Raw genomic sequence first — 18,696 nt, 5'->3', positions numbered from 1 at the left:
ATAAGACCTCATCTAAATTAAAAAGTTTTTCACCTAAAATAATTTTATCATGAAAATGAAAAGACAACTCATTCCATGGGAGAAAACAATTGGAAACTATATATCCAATTAGGGTTTAATACCTAGACTATACAAAGAAATCCTAAAACTCAACAATACAATGAAAGAAAACCCAATTAAATATGGGGAAAAGACTTGTGCCTCCAAAGAGTATACACAAATGACCAGAAAGCACATGAAAAGATCCTTACCTTCATTAGCTATTATGGACATGCAACTCAAAACCAAACTGAAATACCATGTCACACTCACTATAATGGTGTTATTAAGAAACAGAAAATAAAAAATATTGGAAAGGATGTTGAGATATAGAAACACCCATTCAATGCTGATGGCCAAGTAAAATGGCCACACAGCAGCAGTTGGACCTTGCAATATGGAGAATACATTCCCTTTGAAAATTCTGTGATGACCGGTTGCCATGGTTATCTCATGATGCACGTAAGGCTCATGGTCCTAACTGTCACTCTATGCCCAGAGAGATTTGGAGTTGGTAGCAGGTGGAAAAGCTCCCAGCTTAGTTTCCACAGTACATAGAGATGGGAAATCTCAATTGCTGCTTAAGAGGTATGATCATATTGGCCTACATGATTAATTCAATCCCCAAAAAATTGGCAGGAAATTTTTCCATAAAATATGATTCACTTTTCTTCTAGTTTCTCCTCTCCAATTTGTCCTAAAGAGTTTTAGATGTGATTTATACTTTTCTCTTAATCCTTATTTTATATTTTAGATCCATCTATCAAGCTGGTTGCCTCAAAATGAGTCTCCCTTTAGAAAACTTTAGCATTTCTTATAAAGTTCTTTACCATTCACTCTCTTCCTCAAGACCATGTCTGTGTTAATGTTATTTTACTCAGCAGGGATGTAGTAAAATAATTATTGCAGAATATGGAGTGAATCTGGATTGGTAGGGACCAGAAAGGATGCATTTCATATGATGAGGTGTACTAAAGATGTTTTTAACACCCTTTTCAACCTCTATTCATCATTAAGTTTATATATAACTCAGTATACTTGGGGTATGTTAGTACCATTCATATAACTAGTTTTCCAAACCTAGCTATAAGAACTTGAGTTTCCAAATGTCAGTTTATAAACCAATATACATATTTCCTTTAATCCTTGGGGGTTATCCAAAATTTTCATTTTAGGAAGTTACCTACTGATTTTCTCACTGCCCTGTATGCTCTTCAATAGTAAGTATGGGGAAAATAGAATAATTTTTTTCCATTGTGTTTTACATCACAAAATAAGCTTCTTTAGATGTTGACCATAATAACACATATTAGACTTGTTAGTGCTTCCATGGTTTAGGAAGCTAGAGCATAAGTAAGACAAATTTTGAAGTTAAATGGAGTGATTCCCTTCACTATCCTTTCTCATTAATGGATTGTCTATCTTTACCTAAAAGGGCATATGATTTTGCCAGATTTCATGGTGGGATTTCTCTGGGATAATAGCAGAGGGCGCAGGTAACTGAGTGCAGCCTGGGGGAGGGAGAAGAAGGGACATCCCTTAGTACCTGAGCAATTGGGGCCCAAAGAAAGGAGGCTAGAGGTGCTGAGGAAAGCCCTGGGTGGGGATAGCTATGGATGGGACTCTCTCCTTTGCCACTGCTTGTACAGACTTGAGTGCAAGGAGAGCACATTCTTTGCAGAGCTCTCATGTGGCAGTTCTTTGTGAAAAGGTGGGTTCTGAGCCAGGATGGGAATCAAGCACACCCCTGATCACTAGGAGAGATTACATGCCCCCAGGAAGGCTCACATGAGGCAGCTGACAGTGGGAGTATTTGGGGCACGATGTTCACAAGTTTTGTTCCCTGGTCCTTCAGAGGAACTCTATGAGGGGAAACCTGAGTTATGGTTTGGGTCAGAGAACTCACTTATGCAAAGGCAGGGTGAGAGTTTGAACCACTCTCTCTCCTGTAATAAAGTAGTTGGCAGGCCTTTCTCCACAGCTCCTGGGAGGTAACTTGTAACCCCAGAATCTGCTGAGTGGGGGCACTGACTACATTTCCTGACTAGAATCATTCACTCAGCAGTGTTGTTGACCACACAGGATTGATGTGGGATCTCAGAACAGAGCACGTGTTCTCCATGAGCTGTAAAGGATCACCCACTGAGGGCTGAAAGTCAGTGTCCATCCCCCTTGTCCTGGAACCATCAGGCACCCACTCTGGAGGGAAGTACTAGCAAGTTTCTTGAAATTCCTCCCCACATTTAATAAGTGAACTCTTCTGGGGCTTTTATGATATATTGGGCATTTTTCTTAAGGATTTCCTTACATTTGCTTATTTTTAGTCTCATAATACAAACTAATAAGCAGGTCTGGCTAAAATCTTCAAAAGGCAGCATGGAAAACTGGACACATAAAGAGTTTACATAATGTTCCCTGTTTTGGGTGGCCTCTGAATGAGATGTGAACACAGTTGACCAGACCTTGGCACCCGTGCTTTTGGTCACTGTGCTCTGCTGCCTTCCTATGCTGTGTCATCTATATAAAGTACCCTACATCTGTCTTTTGGGTGTCTAAAGTGAACCCCAAACTACAACTTTTTTTGAAACCCACCTTTTACTCAAGTGGGACACCTGTGTAGACTGTAAATAAGGGATCATAGTGTGAACTGTAAATAAGTTAATAATGATTTCCTACATTCATCTGTTGGTAAGATGTCACCTGAGAGTTCTGTTGTGAATGCCTTTCCCAGTTCTTGTCTCAAGCATGAAAAAAGAAAATTTGCTACCCAGTCCAAAAAATCTACTATCTGACAAACCCATTCAGTTGGGAACCTCAAAATCAGCATCTGGCCAAAGAAAAGGGAGTGTCCTCAAACATTCCTTAGAAAGTATTCCACAGACAGTACAGTAGAAATGCAATTATTTTATTGCATCAGGAATGTTGACTGTAGATACTAAGTATTCCATATTGAGAAAAACCTTTAAAAAGGTTAAGCCATGATAGTTTTCTTAACTCACATGTGAAATTTTGCTTTTAGTAATGAGTCAGTAGTGCCACAACCACATAATTAAAAATGTAGTTACAACTAAAGTTGGTTCACATTTACTGGCAGATTGTATTTTAAGTTAATGTTTGGTCAGTCTATTTCTGAACATTAGTAGGAAGAGTTATCTTCTGAAAAAGTGCTGTGAGATTATTAAAAATCTGATATATTTTTAAGAGAAGTTTTAGATTCACATAAAAAACTGTGGAGAATACAAACAATTCCCACATATTCCCCTGCCACCCTCCCAGTCTAGAGCCAGCAGTTTCCCCTGTTAATAACTCTCATCACTGTGGTATGAACAATTGAAGGGACAGTATTGATACAGTGTTTTGGAGGCTCGCTCTTCCTAATCCTCAGCTTTGTGCATTTTGACAAAGGCATATTGTCATGTACCTACCATGACAGAACATCAGTGGTTGAATTGTGTCCCTCCAAATTACATTGAGAAAACCTTGGTACCTGTGAGTGTGACCACTTTTGGAAATAAGATGTTTGCAAATGTGATTAAGATGAGGTCTACTGAATCAGGGTGAACTGCAATATAATACAACGTGTGAACTTACAAGAAGGGAAGAGACAGAGAGGAGAAGGCTGTGTGAAGATGGACCGACATTGGAGAAGCAGGCCAGGTGAAGATGAGGAAGAGATTAGAGTCATGCTGCCAGGAGCCAGGACACCTGGAGCCACCAGAAGCTGGAAGAGTAAAGGAATGGTTCCTAGCAAGGATCTTCAGAGAGAGACACAGAGTATGGTGCTGTGGACACATTAATGCTGGACTTTTTGTCCTTAGAATTGTGAAGGTTTAAGTTTGTGTTCTCAAACCACCCAGTCTGTGGCAATGTATTATAGAAGTGCTAAGAAACTAAACACATATAGTGCTGGGAAGTAAGGTGCTGCTGTAACAGATACATGTGGAAGGCTCACAGAGGCTTCTAGGCAAAATATAACTTCTGAGCAGTCATGGGTGAAATTAGCCCAGATATTTCCAGCCTACCTATAGCCATGACTCTGCATTGAAGCTTCAGACTCCAGAAAGCACAAATGGACCTCATCAATGTGTCTGTCTGGATTGCTAAAGATGTGATACAAAAACCTACTGAAATTGTTGTATTCCACAATTTGGGACAGTAGGGTTTTCATACAAAATAGCAGCAAAAATAATGCATTAATAAGAAATTTAAAATGTATGCAGGACTGTATATTGAAATCTGATTGACCTACCCTCCATTTTCTTTAGCCCTCTAGGTTCTGTGTCTCAAGTAACAACAGTTAAGTTTTTGCACATCCTTTTGGATTGAGTAATTGAGTATTCATATAAAATTGACACTGTACCACAGTTTTCTAAGGGCTTTACCTATATGTACTCATGGTCTTTTTTCCCTTTATTTTTAAGGAAATTTTAGATTACATGAAAGTTAAAGCAAAATTAGGTGGGATTCCCATATACCCCACCTCCACCCCCTCACACTTTACCCATTAAAAACATCTTTCATTAATGTGGGATATTTTTTATAAATTTTGAAGCACTGCTACTAACCATGGTCCATAGTTTCCAAGGTAAGGCCCACTGATGGGTTGCCAATTTCCTGGGGATATCTGCCCTGGCTAGAATGTCCAGATGTCTTTAGAGCCCTCAGGAACACTCCTGCCTGAGGCATTATTTACTGTGGCAGCCACAGAGATCCTCCTGTGACCTGCCTAAACTTTCCTCTGGAATGACTTCCTGACTCATATTGAAGTATCATAGCCATAAACACTCATTTGTATTTAATATTCCCTCTCTTGGTCAAGGTCTTTGTACAAATGTATCTCTAGTTGGCAATTGGTAACAATCCCTCAGTGCCAAGGGGGCCCATCCTTGGGAGTAATGTCCCATGCTGGGGAGAAAGCAGACTTCTATGCTGAGTTTGGCTTAGAGAGAGGCCACATTTGAGCAACATACACATTTTCAGAAGGTAACTCTTAGGCAGTATATATCACTAGGCTAAGTTTCAATTTTACAAGAATGAAGTTCATAACTACCAGCATTAATATCAAGGGCCTGGCATATTGGTCTGTCCTCTTTTAGCTAGGTTCTGATGATGTATTGATATTCTTGCCACTGTATTAGAAAATGTAGCAGGGCTCCAAGAATGGGAATTGAAAGTTTTGTTGGTTACTGAGATAACACCCCATGACCATATGGACACATTCATAATCCCTAGAGGCATGCCTGAGGTGCACCCTTCCCCATGCATCTGTCCCTCACTGTCACCCTGCACCAGTAGACCTCCCCTGCCATAGCTGTAACTTTTGTGTAGTTCAAAACCTCCCCACAAAGAAAGTCAAAAGTTTTTTGCATTGTGACTTTCATCACCTTAATATCTGTTATTTTTTATGTATACTTACAATTTCATCTGTATCTTCCCCCAACATCTTTTTTTTTTTCACTTTATCTTCAAAGAAGCTTTAGGTTACAGAAATGTCACATCAAAAATATAGGGAATGAGCAGATGTGGCTTAAATGTTTGAATGCCTGCTCTCCACATGGGAGGTCCCAGTATGATTCCCAGTGCCTCCTAAAAACAAAGACAAACAAAAAATGAAAAAAGCAAACACACACACACACAAAAACAACTCAAAGGAACTGATGTGGCTCAGTGGTTGACTACTGGCTTCCCACTTACAAAGTCTGGGTTTCACTCCCTGGTCCTGGTACCTAAAAAAAGAGAGAAGAAAATAGAAGAATATATAGGTGATTCCCATATACTGCACCCCTTCCCATCTCATATTTATTCCTATTAGCAATATCATACATGAGTAGGGTTCATCTGTTACAACTGAAAAAAAAAATGGAAGCATTGCTACAAACTATGGTCAATGGTTTATGTTATGGTTTACACTTTGCATCATAATTTTATACGTTTTCACACAAGTACAATCATCTGTATCCATCATTGCAAAATCACACAGAACAGTTCCAATGCCCTCAAAATGCCCTATGATCCATCTATTCTTCCCTCCTTCTTCCCTCAGAACCTATGTTAGCCACAAAGTTTCAATTTTCCAAGAATAAGGTTCATAGTCTTATGCATTAATAATGAGGCTTTGACATACTTGTCTGCTTTTATTTGGCACTGCCCATGTACTCTAGAGATTCTTGCCCCTCTCTTTGAGTATATAGCAGGATTCCCAGGATGGAATTTGAATATTTTCTCATTGTTTGTGGGTCTCCATCCACTGATATAACACCTTATGACAAGATGAACACATTCATATTCCTTTGAAGCATCCCCCAGGGGCATCCTTTTCTATATGCCCCCCTAGCACCGGTACACTGCACCAGTGACCTACCTGCTGTATTTGCCAAAAAAAACATTCCCATCCTTGTAGTCCCAACACAAACCAACAAATCCCAAGTACACTTGTTCCTTCCTCCAAGACTTCCTCAATTCCATACAGTCCAAATTAAATACCTCCACCATGCTCACCCTTCCATTCCAGTTCCATCAACCCACTCATATCCCTGCATCACCATCACCCCATCCACTGCAAAACCACCCCTTTCTGCCTTATCATAGGCTCTGCCCATATTGAGCTTGGTTCACCACACTCAACTCCCTTTCTGTCTCCTTTAATCTATCTTCCAGACTCTCTGTGAGTCTCCTAAATAAACTTAGGTCATATCAGTGAGGTCAAGAAGTATTTGCCTTTAGTGACTGGCTTACTTCACTCAACATAAGGTCAAGATTCATCTATGTTGTCACATATATCAACATGCCATTCCTTCCTACAGCTGAGTAATATTCCATTGTATGTATAAACCACATTTGCTTATCCATTCATTTGTTGCTGGTCACAATTCTTTTGCATATATACCCAGTGGTGGGATTGCACAATCATATGGCAATTCTATAATAACCCTTTTGAGCACTGCCAAATCATCCTCCAAAATGGCTGCACCATTCCACATTCCCAGCAGCAGTTGAAGAGGGTTAGTCTTTAAGGAAATGGAGATTCCATTTTTAATAAGTAGGGTGGCTAATATTTTAGAAAGAAACAAAACTAGAAAATAACAAATAGAGATGTGGATATGAGTAAACTGGAGTCCCCATATATTGGTGATAGGAATCTAAAATAAAGCAGCCAATTCGGGAAATAGTTTGACATTCCCTCAAAAAGCTAAATCTAGAACTACTATATGACAGCTACCTATTAGGTTTATATATTAAAGAATTAAAAACAGAGGCTGAAAGAGGTACTCGAAACCAGTATTTATTGCAGCATTATTTGCAATACCCAAAAGCTGGAAACCACCTAAGTGTGCTCATAGAGAGGAATGAGTTTTTTTTTAAAGTGGCATATCCATACAATGGGATATAATTGAGCCATAAAAAGTATTGAAGTTCTGATACATACTACTATATGCATGATCCTTAAAAATGTACTGAGTAAGGCAGACACAAAAGTAAAACAGTTGGTGATTGCAATTATTTGAAAGCTAAGAAAAAGTAAATGCACAGAAACAGATAGGAGATTAGAGTTTATTACCAGGGACTAGCAGAAAGTAGAATGGGCTTAATAGCTAATAATTACAGAGTTTCTGTTTCAGGTAATGAGAAAGTTTTGGAATTGAATGTTTGGTGACAGTTACAAAACACTGTAAATGTAATTGATTCAAGTAAATTGTACATGCTGTAAAAATGGGTAAACTGGCAAATTTTCTATTACATAGCTATCTCATTGAAATTTTTAAAAAAATCCTCTAGAATGGATGGGATATTAAAAGTCAACAAGGCTGTGAGGCTGAAGCAGTATTTCTTGAAATCAGTGTGATACTGACGATTTCCTTGGACTTCAGAATAGGTTGGATATATATCATCATACTGTATAGTTTAGTACCACTTATACATGAACTATTTCACATTGACTTAGATCGTCTTCAGCTACAAAGCCAAGGATTCTATTCTGATTACACTCCACTCTTTCCTTTGTCTCTCTTTCCTACATGAAGGGTTTCTGGGTAGCTCCACCATCCTTGTTTGCACATTGTAGCCTCCTGTCTGGGCAAAGCAAAGTGCCCTGAGTAATGCAGGAGCTGCACCCCAGTGTACTGATCATTACTCTGTGTCCCCCTAGCTCCCATGGAAGACCTAGTAGAGGAGCCTTCTAGTGACAGGGTGGTTGAGGAGGTCCCATCTAATGTTGAGGTGAAGTCATCTGTTTTTGTCTAAGACAGAAATGTTCCTTTCTCAGATTTGTCCTTTTTTAAATTTGAGTACAGCACTTATTATATGATGGTATGAATTATAAATATTTTTAAAGATTAGACTACAGCATAATTATATATTTTCTTCTCCTCCCCCAGCCCCACCCCCACCCCACCTCCATCCTACTGTTCTTACTGTCTGTGCCCATTCACTGTATGACCTTCTGCATTTTTGTCTTGTCTTCTCATCTTTCTCCTCTAGGATTCACTAGGACTCAGTCCTGGAGACCTCTGATGTGGAGAGAGGTACCCTTTCACATGTGCCACATCAGTTCCTGGTCTCTGCTGCCCTTCACTTTGACTTTCCCCTTTGTTTCTCTTTTGTTGCATCATCATCTTACTGTGTGACTCACCTAAGCAGGCACTGGCTCACCACAGAGGCACTCAGCTCACCATGTGAGCACTAGCTGACTGCATAGGTACTCACACAGGCACTTGGCTTAACACATGGGTACTTGGCTTACTGTGTGGGCACTGGATCCCTTTACGGGCACTGGCTCAGCACATGGGCATTCACATGGACAATCAGCTCAGCACATGGGCACACAGCTCACCATGAGGGCACTTGGCTTACTATGTAGGCACTGGCTCACCATACAGGCTCACTTTCTCTTTTTTACCAGGAGGCTCCAGTGATCAAACCCAGGTTCTCCTATATGGTAGGTGGAAGCCTTATCACTTGAACCACATCTGCTTCCCTGAACTACAGATATTAACTGTCTGATCCAGTGGGGGTGGATTCCAGGGGCCTGTGGGAAGAAGTGGGGGCAGGGAATGAGAAGAATGGAGACAAGACAGGATTCTGATCAAGCCTCATTTATTGGGGGTAGAACATGGGAATATATACTGAGGGAAGGGAACGTGTCCATGGGTGATAGGTTGGTCTTGTGGGTGGCAGGTGTCCAAGGAGGGAATTGGCTGAAAATTTGTGCCAGGTCTGCAGAATTTCGCACCTTGCACATGCGTGCTGCTGTGGTTACCAGAGTTGTGGCGGGAAGGGGAGAACAAAGAAACAAGGAGGAAGAAGAAGAAGGAAATGGCGGGGCAGGGCTGAGGTAGTTGTGAAATCTGCCCATGTTGTTGGAGGCTGTAAATAGATTTCACAGTGGGTGGCTCCCCACAGGTCCCCCTTCTCTGTTTAATATGTTAGGAACTGAAGTGAAGAACAGCTGGTGATGGCTCATGTTAGGGCAGGGCTTATGCTCAGTGGTGACGTGCAGCTGCAAGGTGCTCCCATACTGAGGGGGCTGTGCCTGTCTTAGGTTGGGGCTGCACCTGTTAAGTGATCAGTCTTACCTGTCATTGGGAATCATGGCAGCATCTGTCTTAGGTTGACTGATGGGTCAGCCCAGTTGCCCGTCGTTAGCTAACCAGACCAGCGCCTCAGCGATAAATGACTTGCAAATATAACAAGCTATAACAGGGAGCTCTACACCACGCATGACATGCATGATGTACTGAGATTAGTGGGTGAGGCCACACCCACCCTGGTCTTGTTTGGCTAGGGCACCTGCTGCTCATTTGAACCATTAAACTCCTCACTGAAGCTGTTTTCCTTACTGAAGCTGTTCAGCGATATTAATTAAACAAAGAAGGGTTAGCTGCAATAGGGGCAGTTGTGACCATGGGCAGGGAGGACAGGCAAGGAAATGCCATTAGGGTACAGGTTGGTGATGAGGCAACATAAGAGATTTGCATTTTCAAAGGTTGGTTGTTTGTTCTTCGGTCTGGATAGGCTGGTATTGATGAACAGCATCAAGATACATCACATGGGCAGAAATTTGCTTCATCCTTTCTTGGAGAAATTTAAGGAGGCAAGGTGCAAATGCACAGATTAAAAGGAGAGTGATTAGGGGGCTGAGGAGGGGACCTAGCCACATTACGAAGGGGGAGGTGAGTCAGGCAGATAAGGAGAGGTTGATTGGGAGGGCAGTATTCCTTACCCCAATTCTCACAATTTCTTAGCATTTTCCTCAACAATACCAGATTCATTTATATAGTAGCAGCATTCCTCCTGGAGGAAAAGGCAGGTTCCCCCCTTTTTCAGCTGTAAGTTAAGGGCCCTGCAGTTTTGAAGGACTACTTGGGTGAGGGATGTTATTTGCCACTGCAGAGAGTCAAGAGACTGTGCACTGGATTCTAGGCTAATTTGTCATTCTTGTTTAAAGTATTGCAAGCTGATGAGGCCATGACCAAGAGCACCACCTGCCATGGCAGCTGCAGTGACTGAACCTGTGAGGCTAATTTTTTACCAATATAGGGAGGAAGGCGGCTCTCTTTGACACAGATGCAGATAGTAAAATTTTTAGTTTGCCTTCTCCATAGTATGTTAGTTGCGGGGTACTGGCTATTAGGATGCAAGGCCTCATTTTTATAGAATAGAGCATTTTTGGGTTATAGTTAATTTTCTGACAATCATGAGTAGGATTCTTGGTTATGATTAAATTGTAAGAGGGAAACAAAGTCATAATAAACTGAATATTATTTTTGAAGATAATTATGGTCTGATTTTTAACCTACATACAGGAAGGATGGTTACTAATGCATAAGGGTTGATAATCAAATGGTAATATGAGATTATCAATTCTTTGTCTTTCTTTATAGGGTTTAATTGGCAATCGATTATCAATTGGTTTAGGGAATATATGGGTTTTATTCAGATATATATGAAAGAATGGATTTTTCCAGGTTAACACTCTAAGTAATGGGGGTTTAGGTATAAAGGCCTAATAAGTGTAATTACTGGCAGCTTCCTTATTACTTACAATCACCATCATCAGAAGTTGTAGAAGACTCCATCTCTTCATTCTGGGGTTTAATCCTTTTCAGAGATAACTAAATTTGTTCTCCATTTTCTGAAATGATAAGAGCATAGCCTCACCCCTTTACTTTAATCCTGCCTTTTTTCCATTCATTGCTTAAAATATCTTTCTAGAATATTGGTTGATCTTCATTTCCTGTGTCTACTGTAGATGTTTGACATTTTCCAGAGTGACATTCTACAGGTGTTAATGAATTATAAACATTAAGAAAATGTAAAGTAAATAAAGCTTTTGCTAATTAATCTTTTGGTGTCATAATAACATTATTTCCCCCTTTTTGTTTTAAAAGCATAGTTTTTAGGGTATGATGGTTGCATTCAACTATGGCTTGACCTGTAGGATTATAAGGAATATTAGCAACATATTGAATACCATATTTTAAAAGGAAAGATTCAAAGGATTTACTAATGTAAGGTGTATTATTAATGTTTAGAGGGCATCCCATTACAGCAAAAGCAGACTATAGATGTGAATGAACATGATGCAACTGTTCCTTACTTTGAGCAGCAGTGTACATAAAATGAGAATAAGTGTCAATATAAACATGAACATATTGTAGTTTACTAAAGGATGGTATGTGAGTAACACCCATCTGCCATAATTGATTAGGAGTCAGGCCTCCGGGATTAGTTACAGCTTGAAAAGGCACCACTGTTAGTGGTCCACAAGTAGGACAAGAATGAATAATTTTTGTGCCTGTAGTTTTGTTAACTTTTGATATTTATTTCTCACACCTTTAGCATTAATGTGAGTTAGAGCATGAGCACCTTGTAAACACCCTACTAATAAATCAGCTCAAGCATTATTTGCTGTCATAGGACTAGGCAAAGAGGTATGAGAGCGTATGTGAGTAATGTAAATAGGATGCTGTTTTAACCTGATGAGATGTTGCAAGTCAGTGAAAAGTTGAGATAACTTATTAGTAGCAAAGATATGAGCTGTTCCAATATGCTAAACAGTAAGGCATACATATTCAGAATTAGAGACAACATTCAAAGTTTCCTTAAATATTGTTAACACCTTAATGATGGCAGCAAGTTCAGTATGCTGAGCAGACATGAATGGAGTCTGCCAAGCCTGTTCTTTTCAAGAAGTAACGTATGCTGCTTTTTTATTACTATTACAATCAGTAAATACTGTACAAGATGGTTAGGCCATGCACATAGTCCTGAAAAGCACTGCAAAAGTTCATTGTTAGGTTTTTTATAGATAGAGGAATGCAGCTGGCTTGATTTGTGTAAGAAGACAGTAAAGAAAGTCTTAGCAAGTTTTAAAACAAAGTGATAGCTGTGCTGGACTTTAACTTTTTGCAACAAACTATCAGTGTTTGGGATTGCTGCATACTAGTGTTGTTACTTTAATCTATGATAAGAGGTTGTTTCTGTGACACATACTCTTTTATTATAATTAAAACCATGAATAACCACACTGTACTTCTCTTTAATATTATGCTGAAATATTGGTAACTTTATACACTTTTAAGCATTTATAGAAACCTTTTGTTCATACGACTTTAATTAATAGAGGGTTTAAGGGAAGAAAAAACTTGTTAATTTTATAACACTGTAAAACACCTTTTATTTACTTATAACATATTAAAAGAACTTAATTATTACTTTAATTTTTCTTTCAAGGTAAAAGAACAAATCTCTTATAATTAGTTTGGAATAAAAGGCTACTGTTCAGGATTAGGTTTTGAGAAAGCAGTTTTGAACATTATGTTCCTTTAAAAGAGATAAAACTTTCCTTTCTTGGAACACCGAGGAAATGATAAGCAGAAGAAGCACAAGAAGCTATTTTGATAAGACAGACTTTCTTTGTATACTGATTATTGAGAATAAGAACTTTTACCAAAACAGATTAATGATGAGAGGCCTTGAGAAAGAATAAAAGTTTTCAACTTTGCAGCAGCATACTACTTGATACTAAAGCCTTTAAAATTTTATAGATAGACCCATCAAATCTTATTCCACTTTAACTATAAAATTTCCTTTTTCACAAACCTTCTGCACTTTTAGTGGTCACTCAGGTTTTGTTCCATATTTTACCCTTTCTTAATAACCAATCATTTTATCTTAGGACAAAATTATCCTGTTTCCTTAATAATAAAAATACATTCCATATAGCCTACATACAAAGTTATCAAGCAAACTTTTTATAACATAATACCATGAACACTAAATGAGCTTGTTAAAATAATGAACTTTACTTTAAATACTTAGTAGCATGCAATATCAGAAACAGTTTCCTAAAAGCAAGTTGTCAAGGGAGGCTGGCTGCAGCCAAGCTTCCCTGTTATAAAATTACTTTTTATTATTATTATTAATTCAGGTTTGTTTAATAATGACCTTTTGGAAATAGCCACTTAAACACTTTAATTTAAATAATGCTTTATAAGACCCTTTATAATTATTTATAACCATATAGACTATAATTATATCATTTTTAGACAAATTTTATCTTTACAGAACACATTCCCTTACTTAAAGTTATCACAATACCTTCTACAACTTGCCACATGCAAATTAAGTTTCAAGAGTTTATGAAAAATTAGCCATCCTACTTTAGGACAAAACACACCCCCTTGCAAAACCCATTAAATTTCAGCTAGCATTGCCACAAACACCCAACTCTTTAACATTCATTCAAGTTTTGCATCCCCCACACCATCCTGCAAAGAAAAACAAGCCATTCATTTCAATCTAGGCAAGAACCATCCCCTATGAAAAGGCATAGTAATTTTGTTAATCAAGACTTACAATTTTTATCATTGTAGATATCTTATTAATATTTAAACTTATGTATTAATATAATTAACTTAACTATTAATATAAGTGCTTATTTAATTTTTGGCCATTTGAATAGAGCTCTTTTAAAAATTTCTACTAATTTATATTTACCATCCGGAGGTATCACAATATACACTGACATTGAATGAACAGACAAACACAAAACAATTACAACACATTAACAGAAACATACAATTTATTTACAATTGACTCATAATTCTTACTTTCTTGGTATAGCTGCTTTTAAATCCTCTGTTATATATCACATCTTAGATTGTACCTTTTAAGATTTCTTCTGGAATTCATGTCGCCTGTAATATGCAAGCTTGTGCTTGGAAACATTAGTTATCAGCAATCAGTTAAAATAACTTGAGCAGCATAACTATAGTTAAGTTTTTATTTTGCAGTTTAGACAGACCATTAACACACATTTTTGGATTATTACTGTAAGACTATACTGAGACTTGAAGTTCTGGAGAAAACTATTGATTTAAAACTGAAAATTCCTTTTAGACCTTGATAAAAACTTTGTACTAATTTTATTATCTTGGTTAAGTAAGCCCAATCAGAATTAGCATGGAAACAAAACAAAACACAAATGTTGCCACATTTTTCTCTCTTTCCAGTGGCTTAACTATATTAGCCCTCACTAGCCTAGAGCTACATTGTCATGTAGACAGCAGGGAGTTTGAAGAGTTGTGAAAGGGATTGGCATTCGCTGGAGCAAAGTTGATTGCCTCATAAGCTTGTTTGGGTTTCGGGGCCTGTAGCTGGCCTCATGTTCCGTTTCCCTAATGGGGAGGGAGAGGTTGACCCTACATGTTGGTTTGGGACCAACAGCCACTAGCACAGTGCTGGCTGCGGCAGCAATGAGGACAGACTTTAGGGGCACTACAAGGCTTTTTGTTAATACTGGGGGTGGGACAGTTTTGGGTGAAATGGCCGGGATCACCACACTTAAAACAAGTTCTTATTTGCTGCAGCTGTAAAACCTCTTTTAAAGCGGTGGCCGTAGCAAGGCCTTGTTGGTAGGCGGGGCCAATTTCAGAACAAAGCCTGATGTAACCAGACAAGTCCTCCTTCTTTCTATAAGGTCTAACTGCGGCCTGACAAGCCGCATTCACATTTTCAAAGGCAATTTGCTTTACATAGTCTGTTTCTGTATTGGTATCACCAAACAGTCTTTCTGCAGCCATGCACAATCTGCCTACAAAATCTGAAAAGGGTTTCTCTGGCCCCTGCTTAATATTAGTGAGGGAGGAGGCAGGGCGTTCTTTTGTGAGCAACCTTTTGCAGGCCCTAAGGGCTGCAGTTTGAATTTGGGCGAATAGGCCAGGGTTATAATTCATATGCTATACAGTGCCTTCATAATCTCCTGAGCCTGTTAAAGAGCAGTGGGCCCATAGGTGGAGGAGGCAGTTTTAAGCTCTTTTAAAGATTTAAAGGGGAAAGTGGAATGCACACGAACTATCTTCACCTCACTATCTGCCTCATTATCTGCCTCATTGTTTTGCCCCTCCATTTGCCTTTGGTGACCCGGATATGCAAAAAAAAGGGGGGGGTTTCACTGCAGGGGATGCATGCCTGGGTGGCCTTTCTAAGCAGGCACAGGTGGGTGGGAAGTTCATAAAAGGATTGTGGTTAACTGCCTTTCTGCATTTATGGTGTTGTAATCCTTTTAGCTGCTGTAGTTCCTTTATGAGTTGTAAATGCTCCCTTCCTGTGGAAACCAGGGATAAACTTCTTTTAGGAACCCAAAGAATTTAGAGAGTTCTTTAACATTAACCTTTACTTCTCTTGTCCTAAGTGGGGCCTGCAGGCCAGACAGGAAAAGGGAACAATTATTAGAGGATGCCTGCCCCATCCTCGCCGATCACTTACCGAGCCTTCAGAAGATAGGCAGTCTTCTGAAGGTCTCTTCCGCCCAAGCTGATAGCTCAGGTCTCCTGCCCAAGCCGATGGCTTAGGTCTTCCACCCAAGCTGATTGCTCAGGTCTTCTGCCCAAGCTGATGGCTTAGGTCTTCTGTCCAAGCTGATTGCTCAGGTCTTCCGCCCAAGAATTCTCAGGTCTTCTGAGTTCGTGTAGATCACCTGGCCAGGTTTTCCGTTGTGTCGGCGTATCAAGAGTACTTCATTCCTGGCCCCACCCACGTAGGGCGCCGCTTGTCCGATCTGACAGGGGTGGATTCCAGGGGCCTGTGGGAAGAAGTGGGGGCAGGGGATGAGAAGAATGGAGGCAAGACAGGATTCTGATCAAGCCTCATTTATTGGGGGTAGAACATGGAAATGTATACTGAGGGAAGGGAACGTGTCCATGGGTGATAGGCTGGTCTTGTGAGTGGCAGGCGTCCAAGGAGGGAATTGGCTGAAAGTTCATGCTGGGTCTGCAGAATTTCATGCCTTGTGCATGCATGCTGCTGTGGTTACCAGAGTTGTGGCGGGAAGGGGAGAACAAAGAAACAAGGAGGAAGAAGAAGAAGGAAATGGCGGGGCAGGGCTGAGGTAGTTGTGAAATCCACCCATGTTGTTGGAGGCTGTAAATAGATTTCACAGCGGGTGGCTCCCCACAATTAACCACTCTTTAGGGGAAGGATAGTTGGGAGATGCCTACCAAAAGATCTCAGACGATGGAAGTGTTAAAATGGCAGTGTTGTTTCATAAACCATATGGTAGTGGATTTATGCTTGAGCACCATTATTCCTGATCAGATTAGGACTTAGCTAATTGCCATCAAAATGGATTTGAGAAACACATACCTCAGGAAAAGGTTGACTCCCAAAGTTAGTTGCCAGGCTTATTCATGGGGGCTTTGACTTTACTAGTGCTTCCTATATGTTTTTATAAAATCACCATCTGAACAGACCCTATTCAACATCATAGTATCCTCATAGTTTTCTTTTCTACAATGGCAGGGGAACTCCAGAGCAACTGAAAAAGTAGGTGTTCTGGGCTCATCCGATGTCTGATGAGAAAACAAATATAAGAGACTCGGGCTTCAAACTAGAGACTCAGGCTAATCACAGCATCATGGTGAGATGAGGATTAGGGGTATGATGAAGGGTTTCCATGGAGGAAATGTGCCCTTGTTACTACATTCTGTGGTAATGGCTGTGATCTCTCTAAGTTGTGCAAGTTTTGCAAGCAAGGGGGTTTGCAGGTACTCTAGTTTTAGTTTCTGTGGTGTAATTTTTAGTTTGTCTGTGAGCAAAAGGGGTGACCATAAGCAGCTCCCTAGATGTTAGGTGCCATTTACACTGGACAATTACCAGGGACAGTTTTCTCAAGTACAACCCATCACCACAGCATGCTCTAGGTATATGACCTTGTTCTGTCCTCACCACAGCTGGATCTGGGGTTTGCTTTCTATGATGGCAAAAAGATGTGAAAGTGAGGTGCAGATGTGAACTCACTCTTGCACTGCTAAAGGGAAGGTCATAAATGTGAACTCAGCCATGTGTCATAATACTGTGACCTACAGACATGAACTTACCACACAACCATATGCTTGCTAGAAACCATGCAAGAGAGTTCTAGCACATGTGTATGTACCTACACCCAAATTACCTGGGCCTACAAAGAGACCAAAACTGCCTATCATTATAAAGTAGCCTCCATAGTCACATGGCCTAGGGAAGTTAGCTGTCCAGAATATTACAGACTTTGGCATAGTTATTAGTACCCAAAGCACACAGTACTCCCACATGCAAATGAGCAGCTCAAAATTCTGAGTTGTGTGGCAATACATAGGATAACATGGTCAATCCTAAGAGGGCTGAGGACACAGCTCAGCAAGTCACCAAAAGCAGACAGACAGGAAGTGGCTGTGGCTCAATCAGTTGGGCTCCTGTCTACCATATGGCATGAACCCAGGGCCTCTTTGTAAAGGCAGGCTCAGCCACATGCTGCAGAGAGCTACTGGCCCAGGTGCCATGGAATGCCACGAGCCCGCAAGCACTGCAGAAGGTATCCAGGCCTGCAAACACCATGGGGCGCCAAGTCAGCAAGGTGACATAACAAAAAGGGAGACAAGCAAAAAAACACAGAAGAGCATGCAGCAAGTCGACACAGAGCAGACAGCAAGCAAGCCACAAAGCGGGGGGGAGGGGGAAATAAATAAGTAAAAATACAGACACAGAAGAACGCACTGTGAATGGACACAAAGAACTGAGAACAAGCAAAAAAAAAAGCTGCAAAGGGGTGATTAAAAATACATATATATTAAGAAAAAGCAGATAGGCATTGAGAAGACAATACAGTGCATTTGATAACATCATCCCAAATGACACCACAGATGCTCAAATCATGAGTCAACACAATACTGTCACTGAAAAATAAGAACTCAGGAACATCATCATTCTTAACCTGGTTTCTAAAACCCTTCTTGAAACATTCTTAAACAGCTGTCTTTATGGGTGTTGGCACTCAATCTAGGCAGCCCTCCATAATGAGCATCCCAGAGTTGATGTCCAATAATGAACAAACAATATTTCAATGAATTAACAAAGGGGGTTGCAAAGAAAGATTGGAAGAAAATCCATATGATTAATAAGCAGTAACATTTAAATGGTAATATTTTAGATCATCAATCTTCTACAATTGATTATCTTTATTACAATATGATACTGAATAAATGCAATGGAATGTACAATGTAGACTGGAATCTAGACCACCAAAAAAAAGTTGCTTTTAATCAAGTGGAAATTCCTGTGGAACAAATGGTAAATGTAGCATCAGTACATGTGTATCCAAGGAGCTGAATTTGTTGGATT

The 18,696-nt window shown here is 39.9% G+C and overlaps 1 long non-coding RNA gene across 3 annotated transcripts in view; it reads right to left on the bottom strand.

Annotated features, from left to right (window-relative positions):
* LOC131279180 (uncharacterized) overlaps window positions 1-16,120 on the bottom strand; it is an 85,358-nt gene extending 69,238 nt beyond the window's left edge. For all 3 annotated transcript variants that reach the window (XR_009186551.2, XR_009186561.2, XR_009186543.2), the window contains exons 1-4: window positions 15,808-16,120; window positions 8,452-11,170; window positions 5,734-5,765; window positions 5,456-5,625 (exon numbers count right to left, since the gene is read on the bottom strand). This is a non-coding gene — a long non-coding RNA (uncharacterized lncRNA). The remainder of the gene's footprint in view (window positions 1-5,455; window positions 5,626-5,733; window positions 5,766-8,451; window positions 11,171-15,807) is intronic.
* Between the last annotated feature and the right edge of the window lie 2,576 nt (window positions 16,121-18,696).

The sequence above is a fragment of the Dasypus novemcinctus genome, chromosome 1, assembly GCF_030445035.2.
Source record: "Dasypus novemcinctus isolate mDasNov1 chromosome 1, mDasNov1.1.hap2, whole genome shotgun sequence".
Lineage (NCBI taxonomy): Eukaryota > Metazoa > Chordata > Mammalia > Cingulata > Dasypodidae > Dasypus > Dasypus novemcinctus.
Note: the sequence above shows the minus strand (reverse complement) of the source record. Positions and strands in the feature narration are given on the sequence as shown.